Genomic DNA, 13,296 nt, shown 5'->3' with positions numbered 1-13,296 from the left:
GCACTTGATCCCATCATCCATATCACTGACATGTTAAAGAGTACCTGACCCAAGACAGAACTCTGGGGGTCACTGTTCATTACCAGCTTCCACCTGGACACAGAGCCATTGTCCACCACCCTCTGACTGTGGCCAGCCAACCAGTTCCTTATCCACTGAATAGTCCACCCTTCAAAGCCATATCTCTCCAATTTGGAGAAAAGGTTGTGGTGGGGGACCATGTCAAAGGTCTTGCACAAGTCCAGGTAGATGACACCAGTTGCTTTCCCACTGTCCACCGAAACCATTACTCTATCATAGAAGGCCACCATATTGGTCAAACATGATCTTCCCTTGGTGAAGCCATGTCTTGGATTGTCTGCTCGTCCCACAAGTGCCTTAACGTATCTTCCAGGACCAGTTCCAAGATCTTCTCAGGCACAGAGAGGAAGCTCATTGGCCTGTAGTTGCCCAGGTCCTCCTTCTTTCCTTTCTTGTAAATGGCAGTAATGTTTCCTTTTTTTTAGTGTCTGTGGTTTTTGTCTGACAGCCATGACTTTTCAAATATGATGGAGAACAACTAAGCAATCGCCTCAACCTGCTCCCATAGGACCCTGGAATATATGTCATCCAGCCCCATGGACTGGTGCGTGTTCAGTCTCATGCGTCAGTCTTGGACTTGCTCCACCCTTATAACAGGAGGGGAGGAGTTTGCTCCCCCAGTTTCCACCTAGCGGGGCATGTTCTGATCTGGTGAGGAGTGCTTGGATTAGTGCTCAGTGACTGATGCAGGGATGGGTCTTGTCCATGTCAGTAAAAGCAGCAACTGGTTAAACAGATCTACAGGCTTTCCTGCTCTAATGAGTTTTTTTTTGGTGTCTGTGTACAGCAGCACTAGTGAGCCTCATAAGGTAAGGGTGGGTGAGTGCAAAAGAAATCTTAGAGTGTGACAGAGAAAAGAGGGCAAACCCATGACATGACTCAAGTAACATGGTTGCCTGCAACAAAACTGGGAGCAGACTACTCTGCACCCATGGTAGGTGCCCTTCAGTGCCTGTGCAGAGCCCAGATTTGGAAGGTCATGAAAAGAGGCAAAGAAAAGCAGACTTGACCCATCTTCTTGTTCCAGAGAGGGAGACAGCCATCAAGACCCACAGCGAGCAATGTCCTCCCTGACCTGTTGCTTTCCTGACTGACAACCCAAAAAATAACTGGGCTCTGCAAAAGAGGAGAGTCCTGAACTGGAAGACTCAGAGGGGAGCTCTTTGTTCCTGAGCTAGCTTACTGAGATGAAAGAAGAAATGTCCTTGCAAAATAAAATCTGAGAAGAACTAGTTAAACAAACTTATCTTGCAGGTATACAGCAATATATGCTAGCTTAGCGTCTATCTGTAAATCTTGTTTGCTTGACAGAATGAAGAGTGATGGATCTTGTCAAACAGGATACAATGATAGTTGGGCAAAACAACAAACTCTGGATCCAGATTGCAAAGAATGTTTTAAAAAGGAAATTACAGGGTGAAGCGGAAATGGTAAGTCATGGCCTTAGCATTGAAAAAGAGAAGGTGGTGGGGAGGCAGGGCCAACCCAGGGGAGCTCAGGTGTGTGCAGTGTACCTGAGTGACTGGAAGGGGTAAAGCCAGGATCTACCCTTTCCCAAACCTCGCTGTACGTTTGGCAGTGTAGGTGAGGGTATCTCTCTGGAGGCCCCTGCCTACCTGAGGCCTTCCAAAGGTAAACAGGTCTTTTCCTTCATGTCTGCCTTTGCTGCATTTGGGCTTGTTCTCATTTGCTATAGCCAAAGACTTTTCCAGCCTACTATTATTGCAGTTCTTTCCACCCCGTTATAGCATTCCACAGTACTTACTTGGGGATGGGGGGGGGATGAGTGTGTGATAGGTGAATTGAGAAGAATGTGAACCCCGAGTACCTTAGCAATAGGGAAAGGGGGAAGGGCCCACTAACATTAGGGAGTAGGGATAAAAGAAGGTCTGTGTCCCCTGATACTTTGAGAGACCCCACACGGGTATGCTCCAGTGGAGTCTCCCTTTATTCAAATAAAGAAAACTAAAAAGTTCTGTGTCTCCTTTTTGGATAAAGATAATTAAGCAAGCTTATTTGAGCATAAGTTTTCCCAACCATGGAAAACTTCCTGGTTTTATGAGGAAACAGGTCAAATGGCCTGCATGCAGGACACAAGCCTCGGTCCCTGTAGCAGCACTTGATGTCCCCATGCCCTGTGGCATTCCCTCTTCGTATATTTGCTTTACGTAAGAGGGTGGACTTATTTTCATCATGTTGCACTGACTGTAACTAGTTTTTCTTCAGGCTGGTTTCTTTTCCCCCTCTCCCCCTCCCATTTCTTTCTTTCCTCTTTGTGCTCTATGTGCTTTTACCCATTCTCTGATGCTTTGTGGGAATGCCACCAAGGTATTCTCCTGCCCCCTACCTGCAGGGCTGAAAGAGAAGAAGAAAGCAGCAAAAGGCAGTTCTGAACCACAATTGCTTTTATGCTGGTGAGATCCTGCTCCTGGCTTCACTTCCTGCCCAGCACAACGGGTTTGCTGAGTCGGACTGAGGGAGAGAGCTGTTCTCTGGCATGTTGCAGGCTGGGCTGCACACTGAGAGACCTGGGAAGGGCTTGGAGCTCAGAAGACAAGGAAGTGAGCGGAGGAGGTTGGTGAGCTGTGCTGCCCTGTTGGCTCTCCCTAATACAGCATCACTGAGGCTGTACTTTTCCCCCCCTCATAGAAAACATGAGGTGACTTTGCTCCGTACTTCTGCATGTATAGATTCCTGCATGCTTTCGAATCCCTCTATCTGCTTTTGAGTCTCTTAATCCAAAGCCTCAGAGTAGGTAATTTCCATTTCCTTCCCCGCTTCCCACCAGTCCCCAACTTCCCTTAGGGGATCCAGCAGGCAAGATCTACCTCTAGTGGCAGTTTTAAACTTATATTTTCCTTGTATAGCAGTTGATTGTTCACTTGTTTTGGGGTTTGTGCTACCCCCTGAACTATCCAGGCCTGCTTTGTTGTGCAGCATCCTCCCAAAGCTCTTGCTCAAGATCTCCCTGCAACTGAAGATGCCTTTTGCGCACAATCTTAGGCCCTGAGCATTTTCTGCATCTGCACCAGCTCAGGTGCTGGGCTCCAATTTTGTTCTTTGCATGCTACAGGCCTCCTTGCATTTGCATGCTGGGGGACAGAAGGTACCTGAGCATGGTGGTTTAACGGCAACAGAGAGATCTGCACCACCATTCTGCTCACTCACTTCCCCCTCCCAAACAGAACTGGGGGAGAAAATACAATGAAAAGCTAAGAGCTTACAGGCAGAGTTCATACTCCATCCAAAAAGTTGATTTGTTCCCAGTATGCAGTCAGCCCATCTCACACACAGATGAAACACTGATTTATTGCTAAGTTGCAGGAAGCAGGAACATTTTTGTGATGCTTCTTTTATACATATTTTTATCACTTGACGGCTACCTAGCCCAAAAATGATCAGTTTAAGATAAGGCTAATCTCTGTGCCTGCAGACTAACTAGTCATGCTAATTAACTGCATGTGTTTTCCAAGGTGCTCCTGTCTTCAAGGACAAGTTTAGTCATTTGATTTTGATTAAGAGTTCCTCTACTTCATCACATTAGCAATTTTGAGGATGGTCATCCTGACCTAGATAAAAGTATGTTATAGTGTGACCTATGTTAAAAGTATGTTATATCTGAGGATGCACATATATGGAGTTATGCAAATATTGGTTCTTACTTGATTGATCCCCCCCTCACCCTTTGAAACTTATCTAACAATACAGGTTAGATCAGTCTCATTTTCTCTGAGGTTTCAAGAAGTAACATCAAGCAACACATTGATATGTTCTGCAATATTGCACACAAACAGGCAAAAGCTAACATTACTTGAAATGCAGTTGCTATGGTTTTCATAATTTATAAACTTAAACCTGGAAGTGAACCATCTGAATGGTTCTACAAACCTGTAGCAAGCATTTTCTTTTGAACCTCATGCAATATTTTTGTCTGCTTCTAAATTTTCTCAAAATCTGAAGAAATTGTACCACTTTTATCTACATATAAGCAACAACTAGTGTTAGTTACTGTACAAACTCCTCATTTTGGTGCTAAATTCCCTTCTCAGCATGTCCTGGAAGATGAGTACAAGTCCAAAAATGGGTCCTATTAGCAGTCTGAACTGTCTTTTGGACTATTTCATGAAACATGTTCTGATTCCATGGGTTTCCTGGTTTCTATATGCATTCCCTGGTTTCCTTAATCTTCTAAAGGCAACAGAAAAGTATCAACCCCTCCCCCCACCCCGGGCACCCTTAGTTCCTTTATTTATTTATTTATTTGTTTATTTATTTTAAGGAAATATGCATAGTTACAAAAAAATAAGTAAAATATAGAATGAGTAAAATCAGAGTTACGAAACAGAGTCATATTCCCTGAGTACATTCCAATCAAAATAGAATCATAGCATGGCCTGGGTTGAAAAGGACCACATTGATCATCTAGTTTCAACTCCCCTGCTATGTGTAGGGTTGCCAACCACCAGACCAGGCTGCCCAGAGCCACATCCAGCCTGGCCTTGAATGCCTTCAGGGATGGGGCATCCACAACCTCCTTGGGCAACCTGTTCCAGTGCATCTCCACCTTCTGAGTGAAAAACTTCCTTCTAATATCTTGCCTAAATCTCCCTTTTCTCAGTTTAAAATGTTCCCCCTTCTCAGCTTTCCACTTCCCTTGTAGAGCTGCTTTTACTCTAGCATAATGAATCCCTGAGTCAATCTCCTTTACTTTTACTGCAGCATTTGTTCTTAGGAATACCAGATAAGGTCCTTTCCACTTCTTGGCCAAAGGTGTGTCTTGCCCAGTTCAGAGATACACCCATTCCCCTGGTTTGAAAAATGAATGTATGGGTACATCCAGGTGCACTGGATTAATTAATTGCACGTACCTATGGAGGAAAAAAAGTACTCTTGTCAAATGAAAGAGGCATTCAGAAAGTATTTGGTTACCAGCTATCTGTGTCTGATTGCCTTTTTCCAGTCAAATTTATAGTGTATGTTTACCTGTACAGGATTTCACAAGGACTAGTTCCTTCCCAGACTCTGCAGATTATTTGAATTCTCAATAATTCCAAAGGGAGAACTTCTACCTGTTTCAAATGTGTTTCTTGACAAAACTTTCCAATCTATCTTTTTAATATTTGATTCTTTCTCTACCTGATCACTTGACTGAGGCCTCCATGGGGCACATAAGTCCCATTTCATGTGCAGGCAGGAACTTAGATACTCCTTGGTTATTTCTGCTACAAAGTGAGGCCTTCTATCTGACGTGAGTCTTCCTGAATACCAAATCTTGGACTTATTTCTGTTAGTTGAAATCTGACTACTTCTCTTGCTATCCAACGTATATCTTCTTTTCTTTCGTGTGTTTTTTTCCATTAATTCTTTCACACGTTTTTCTTTGGAATAATCTATATCCAGCTAGTCACAGAAAAATAAGCAAACTAATGAATTATTAGTTTTAGATCTTTAGGTTGATCGATGCTGACTGCTCCACATAGAACATCATCTGTGTATTGTACCATAGTAAGTAGTACACAGTAAAGTGTGTGTGTCATCATGGCTGGGTGAGCAGAGACTTGCCATGGAGTGGCCTGACCCACTCCAGCTACGGTCTTGATGTCTCCCTCTGTCATGTTTTTGTGATTTTTGGTTTTTGGTATCCCACATCATAACATCATGTAGTGTACAGATAAAGAATGAATACTCCAGTTCCACGGATTGACAAATTTTGGATGCCTGGCTCTCAGAAGAGAAGAACTACATATCCCAGAGGATCTTTCGCATGTGAGGTGAACATGATAAGTCATGAGATGAAGGAAGTCACGAGATCTTGCTCGCTCTTTTGCTGCTGCCTGGCAGAGGGTGTGGGTCCCAAGCTGTGTGCCTTCAGCTCAAAGTAGGCTTTCAGTTTCAGAAAACTCTCTTTGTATCCTATTTTATTTGATTTATTAGTCTCAATTTCAATTAGATTGTATTATATTGTGTTAGCTTACATTCCGATATATAGTTAGTAAAATAAGTTTTTCTCCTTAGATCATTGCTACTGTTCTGTTTTTTTTCCTCAAGCCCAGCTCCCCTCTCCCTACCCCTTTTCCCTTCTTCCCATTTTTGGGGGCCAGGGGGCCCACAAGCCTATTGCCCCCCTGTCATGAGCATAGATTGATCTAATTAACTCTGTGACAGTTACAGTGGAGAATACAGGCACTCTGAAGCTTTTAACATTAGGGGAAAAAAAAAAAAAAAAAATTTCTTAAGCCAGAGACTGCAAAAGTGTTGCTACTTTGACCTTCATTGTAGTCCCAGCAGTCTGCCAAACTCCAGGCAATGTACGGTTATTTTTTTTTCTGGTTTTCTTTTTTTTTTTTTTTTTTTTTTTTTTTTTTTTTCCTCGCATCTGCCTCCATTCATTAACTCTTATTTAGCAGCTACCAGCGATGAAGCTGGTAGCTACCTGCTTTTTATCATGGGGGCACTGTCTAAGGGATTAAAAGCCATTATGTTCTTTGCAATGTATTGGCCTATTATTAACTGTTGGGGGATGGCTCTGGGAACAAAGAGGCCATGAGGAGATGTGCGAGCACAGCCTGTATGGCAGTACAGATTATATACCCATGGAAAAATACTGGAGGCTAACAGAAGGTCAGTGTTATTGTGAGCAGGAGGGAGTAGCCCGAGGAGGAACTTGGTTTAATGGAGTTGACAAAAACAGATAGCACATAGTTAGATTAATTAAGTGTAATTAATGTATGTATCATTATGTACATGTACATAATGGACATGTACATGATGTACATGTACATATCATTATGTACATGTACTAAATGGAATTCAACAAAGCAATGTACAAGGTTTTGCACTTGGCTTAAGTAATCCATACATGATGTATGTATGTTTGGTCAAACATGATCTTCCCTTGGTGAAGAAACGACTGTTGTCCACCAATAGCACGGCAACACAATAGCTAAAGCCAGCAATAAAAACTCTGTGTAATTGTCAATAGACTGAAGCTGGATCACTCATATTGAGTCTTGTCATGCTTCCCGCTCAGATAGTGATCGCATTGCTGGTTTAGCTCCGTGGCAAGTGGTGCCTGAACAGAGACCGGTGATCAACTGAGCGTACGGCACTGAGCGTACGGACAGAAGCACCAGTGTTGCAGTGGTGAGCTGGGGGATATGGTTGCCCAGACCGACCAAGAGGGGTCTGCGCAGATCCAGAGGGCAAAGAGTGGAGCTCCAATAATCTCAAGTGGGTGCTGTGAGAGCGGTGGGATGCAGGTTGCAGTGCACCATGGAAAGAGAGGTAGCCCTGAATTTATTACAGCGCTTCTTAGAGAAGCAAGGGGTGGATATGGGTACTGTTAAGCAAGTGCCGGGATTACTACCCTTTGGTAAGGAAGAGGGCTTGTTCATACATTCAGGGATATTCTTTGAGGAAGAAGAGTGGTGCAACTTTGGTGATAAGAAGCATAAATTAGAACGGCAGGTAGCTGTTTTGGCTTCGCACCAGCTAGCAGGATCATCTGAAGATGCTGGTCGGCTCAAGCCAGGGGGGGATTATGTCCCTATACCAGACATGATGAGATGTGTGCACATGGATGAGGGGACAGCAGCTCACGTTATGGCTTTTGTGCATTCACGTTATGCTTCTGTGGGTATGCTGAAGCTGCTGGGAAAGCAGGCAGAGGTTTCACTGTTGTCAAAAGCCCAAACGGCATTGATTAATTGGGTTCAGCGCCATGGTTACGGGAGTACTCCTACGGAGTGCTTATCCCATAGGAATTTAGATAAGGTGGCAGAGGAGTTGTGGAAGGAGGTTAAGTCAGGACTGAAGAGATCTACCTTGGGAAGCTTAGAAAGAACTCTTAAAGCAGTAGGAACAGAGGAGCAGTATTGGTGTATGGCTCGGGAGTTGGTGTTAGGTCAGCTTGGGGAGAAAGGCGAGGAATTGGAGGGGGGGTCTGCGAAAGACAGTGTGGAACCTGTGAAGGGGGATGTGGAGCCTGCAAAGGGGGGTCAGAAGGATGTTGCGGAAGTTGAACAGAGCAGCAAGGCAGAGTTAGAGTCTGAGCAATAGGAGGAGGAGTCGGGAATGGATACATCCGGAAGGAGCGGCGGGGCCGGAGGGGAGGAGGGGGAGACGGGGCGGGGGGGGGGGGGCACGTCTGGGGCGGAGGATGATGTGCCTTGGGCGGTGCCTGTGTGGCCTCCTGCGGCATCTAATTGGAGGGCTACTGGGGCCACACCTGCGTTCTCATATGTTCCTGGAACAGTGCCTGTGCCCACCGCTAGTTCAGTAATGGCACCCACGGCCCCTCCTCTGTATGGTGGAGGGAGTGCCGGGGGAGTGGAGGCAGCCGGCCTGCGACAGGAGCAGAAAGAGGAGGGACAAGAGCAACCGGGATCGGTGAATGGAGGAGAAGGGGCCGGACAGGCAGAGCAAGAACTGGGTTTGGAGGAGGCTGCAGCTGCGCAACAGCTGTTGCATAAGATGCAGGAGATGGTTAAAGAAATTAGTATAGTTGCCCGACCAGCTGAATGAGCAGCAAAGAGGGCGGCGTCGACCACCAGGGGAGCTGCCTTAAATGATGTCCTGCAAGAAACTGCAAGGGAGCGCCTTATCGAGGCTAAGAGCTGTGTATTAATGGGCTGTTGGCTGCAGACCACTGAGCCTGATGCACCCGCGCCCTCAGCAGCTTTTCTGGTTCTGGTGGGTCCAGATGGGGCCTGTCAATGAAATCCTGTAGATTACAAAATTCTGTTGCAATTGAGATCAGCTATTCAGTCAGAAGGGATATCGGGATCAGGGGTGCAGCTGCTGTTAGATACCATCGCGACATCAGGACTGCTTAAGTTTGACTTGGCAGCAGACGGCCAGGACAGTCTTAACACTGGTACAATGTACAGTGTGGGAGCAACAGGTGAGGACTCAGGCAGAGACGATTATTATACAAGCACAGATGGCTAGTACTAAAGACAGAATGGCTGCTAAGCCTTTGCCTGTGTGGCACTAAATAATGGAAGGACTTAAACAAATTCAACAAAGAAGAATTTCTTCGGGCTATTCCCCATCGCCCTCCCTCCCACCCCCGCTGCTGCCCCTCACTGCAGAAAGCAGCCCTGGTCTGGATTCGTTCTGCAGCTCTGACCCCACTCCTGACCTAAAGAAAGACCTGAAGACCTGAAGAAGAGAAATTGCAAACCCCCCCCCCGCACTGCTGCCCTCGACTCTGCCCATGACGCTCATCCCGCTCCTGCCTTCAGCTCCATCCACGATGCTCACCGTGCTCTCACCCTCCACTCCACCCCGTCGTTCACTGCACCACCCCCATCCTCCGCCCTATACACATTGCCTGCTGTTGCATCTCTGCAGCCTTTGTGTCACTTGGTTGAAAACAATAACGGACCTACATATACTTCTAAGGCTACACTTTCTTCCAAGAATGAGGGGTTAGACATGTTACAGGCATTCCTCATTCTCCCACTGGACATGCTATCATTGAGCATACTCATCTATCATTGAAATCTATTCTTAATAAACAAAAAGGAGGAATACGGGAGATACACCACAAGAAAGATTATGGACTGGCCCTACGTGGATTCAAGCACGATACGTTCGGCCTCATCTCAAGACAGAAAATAGCATCCAGCCTTTATAACGACCGGGATTGTGTGCTTCTTTTTTATTGGTATTGCTTTGTAACTTGTTATATTGCAAATAAGTAGCAGTAGTAGTGGTATGATATAGTGGGTGATTTTCTCGTGTTATCAATATAGTCTCAAGAATTAGAGTTATTAGGCGTTATCTGGTTTGTTGTATTCTTCTTTTATTTTAGTAGTAGGTTGAGTGTGAATTAAACAGGATTTAATGTTACCAGTTCTGTAATCTATGGGAATAGCTCTTTTAATGTATTAGTAACGCTTGGTTATGATGCTGTCAATTAGTTTTTTCTTGATTTGCGAAGACAAAACCTGGAAAGGAGTCCTAGGCAAAGACGCATGCTAAGAAAACTAACCTTGATAGTTTATTATGTTTTGCAAACAGGTGTTCCACTTGGGCCCTGTATCATGCACTGGCCATGTGGATGCAGCGTACAAATGGAAAATACCTTTTGGACCCTGAGAAGAATAAAGCGAGAAAGAATCTGTGATAAGTAAGAGAGGAAAGTGCACCTTGAAGCAGGGGACGCCCTTGCTGGCACTGCCTATCGTATTCACCACCACCACGTGTTTGCTCTTTTTAGTAGGTTAACAGTATTTCTTGTCATTATGCTATGTTTGTCTTTCTAACATTTCAAGTATTGTCAATCGAGGCCTTGATTGAGTTATAATGATTATGTTATTAATATAATTAGTGTTACAATTCTACACAACAACAGCCGTAGACAAGGACTAACCTTTTTCAACGGATCCAGCATATCTGCACCTCAATGCACTATTCTTGTTTTAATGACTAAGAGAAATAACAGTAGAAAGTAGGGGACACGATAGCTTGGCATAGAGAGGGGGGAGATATGGGCAGTACACCACCCCCTGTAACTACCACCCACCTTGGCCCAGGTGCCACATGTTGATTATTATTTTGATACTTATCGCAGTGCACATTGCTTATGGCTACATCATGTGGGAAATCGAAAGGATTGTGCAAGGGGCTATGCTCGGACAAAAAGAAAAAAGGGGGAATTGTTGGGGAATAGCTCCGGGAACAAGGAGGCCATGAGGAGATGTACAAGCACAGCCTGTATGGCAGTACAGATTGTATACCCATGGAAAAATTCTGGAGGCTAACAGAAGGTCACAATGTTATTGTGAGCAGGAGGGAGTAGCCCGAGGAGGAACTTGGTTTAATGGAGTTGACAAAAACAGATAGCACATAGTTAGATTCTTCTCTGCCAAGAAACGACTGTTGTCCACCAATAGCAAGGCAACATGATAGCTAAAGCCAACAATAAAAACTCTATGTAATTGTTAATAAACTGAAGCTGGATCACTCATATTGAGTCTTGTCATGCTTCCCGCTCAGATAGTGATCGCATTGCTGTTTTAGCTCCGTGGCAATTAACGTCATGATTTCTTGTTGTGGAATCATGTCCATAAAAACACAAATAAGGGCACTGATGGAGAGACTCCTGCCTGGTACTTATATGCAATGTGGTATGATTTTAATTTTGACACTTACATCCCAGATAGAATAGCTAATTAATAATAATAATAGTAATAATAATAATAATAATAGCTAATTTTAAAATTACATGGCTAATTTGGCAAACAACACCAATGTTCAAAACAGTTCCCAGGCTTTCTTCTCAGTTCATCACACATTTTTTGAATACTGAGTTCATGTCTGTCAGCATAGCCGTGTGCATGTTATCCAACTCCCTGAATATATTCCTATCCATTCGTGTTATGTGGAAGGAGTCTTGTCCAAAACCAGAGAATGTTGACTGACAGGGAATATGGAGAGGTTTAGGAAAAATCTTAGAAGCATGGGGACCCACAGTGTCATGGAATTTCACTCTTAAACGCCTGTGGGATCCTGAGAAACCAAGCCAGTATTTGATTAAGGGACGGTGCAGCTTACATAGATCTAAGGAGGTACAACTTATTTGGGGCTTGGCATGTGCTTACCATGCCCTAGATAATACTGGTCTGGAGAGAGAAAGTTTCCGAGCTGAGGTTCAAGCCAAAGGGGAAAATCTCCAAGTCAAATCAAATCAGTTACAGGAGACACTAGTAACAATACCAGTCGCTCATGTGGAGGGCAAGAAATGGAAACGAGTGTTCTCACATCTAGAATGGAAAAAAGAAGAAGTGGAGGAGGAGGTAGAGGAAGATCCAGGTGAGAGGCACTCCTCAGAACCACCATCATCAAGAAAGGCAAAAGAAAAAACTAAGAGACATGGAGAAGAGAGTGATGAAGAGGAAGTCTCTATTAGTCTCTATTACTACATGTCAACCTCTAAAAATGACTGAAATCCAAGGTTCAAGAAAGGAGTTTACACGGTGCCCAAACAAAACTCGTTTCCTGGTAGCTTTGCTGTTGGGACAGCAGGGCCATTAGCTTGTCTCTAAATGGTAATGAAGCTCACCAGCTAGGATGCATAGCCGGAGATCCAGCTATTGACAGAGGGACTAGTAGATGTTTGGATGGGGCTTCCACCCTCCAGGAACGAGGGAAGGAAAGGTATCCCATCAAAGACAGCTTGAAGCCTGCATTGAAAAAGTGGAATAAAATTGTGGTGTTCCCTACGGGACCATGCAGAAGACATGAGGAAGTGGCATGAATAAGTTAGTCCTGTACTACCAGCACAGTTGATAGAATTACGAAAAATATCAGTAACTACTCTAGTTCATCCAGTAACAACAGGTAATGCAAAGAGAGGCCCTGCTCTCAGTCAGCAGCAGGAAAGGGATAATAGAGTTTATGTATTATGTTCAGCCCAGGCCCCTATTAATCTGGAGAGAAACTTCATGTCGTGTATGCAGGGAGGGAGACATCGAGAACATAGCTGGAGTGGGTCAGGTCGCTCCATGGCGAGTCAGTAGTACATTTGTTCTCTCTCCTTATGTTCATTGGGTAGACTCTTCCATCTGCTTCTTTGTGCCAGTTGGGCGGTCGATCACATAGTCCTGTCACAATTTCTGCCACGTTGGTCTTTTGCCTGACTCCTGCGCAGCGACGCTTGGCCCCTTTCATCACTAAGACAACTAAGTTGCATCCAGTCAAGCCGTCCTGTAATGCAGAGGGCTCCCCTGCCTCCTGTGCTTCCCTGCCTGTGTCTGCACTCCGGTCATGAAAGCCATCCCACCACGTCTCGCTGAGGCCTATGATCTCGTTGTCCTGAGCCTGGGCTAAAAATTCCTGTTCCCCCCTGCTATTTCTCCTGACACGTGCATTTGTAGCGAGGCATTGAAGTTGGCCCCTGAATGAAATGGAGTGGTGTCGCTGCGGCCCAGCGATAGTTGCGGACGTCCATCTCAACACCAAAACAGTTTTGCAGTGAGGGTGGACAAAGAATGGAAAGGATGGCCCCGAGAAGCTGTGGAGTTGTCATCCTCTGAGATACTGAAACCTGACTGCACTACGTCCCCACCGACCAGCTCAAGTGGATCTTGCTTCAGCAGGTGGCTCGGACTGGCAAGTCTCAACAGGTTCCTTCCAACCTCCACAGTTCTGCTACTCCGTGTTACTTCTGCTACTCTTTCTGCTCTGCTTGGTTAATTTTTCTCCTGC

The 13,296-nt window shown here is 45.0% G+C and overlaps 1 long non-coding RNA gene across 1 annotated transcript; it reads left to right on the top strand.

Annotated features, from left to right (window-relative positions):
* The first annotated feature begins 5,910 nt into the window (after positions 1-5,910).
* On the top strand, positions 5,911-11,043 carry LOC122155373. The gene is made up of 3 exons (XR_006167247.1): positions 5,911-5,959; positions 7,112-7,365; positions 10,108-11,043. It is a non-coding gene; the product is annotated as an uncharacterized LOC122155373 (long non-coding RNA).
* Positions 11,044-13,296: the final 2,253 nt, after the last annotated feature.

This window comes from Centrocercus urophasianus, unplaced genomic scaffold, assembly GCF_019232065.1.
Source record: "Centrocercus urophasianus isolate 14NV4802_14NV808 unplaced genomic scaffold, USGS_Curo_1.0 seq_1110, whole genome shotgun sequence".
Lineage (NCBI taxonomy): Eukaryota > Metazoa > Chordata > Aves > Galliformes > Phasianidae > Centrocercus > Centrocercus urophasianus.
The sequence above is the reverse complement of the archived record's forward strand: the minus strand, read 5'-3'. Positions and strand labels throughout refer to the sequence as shown.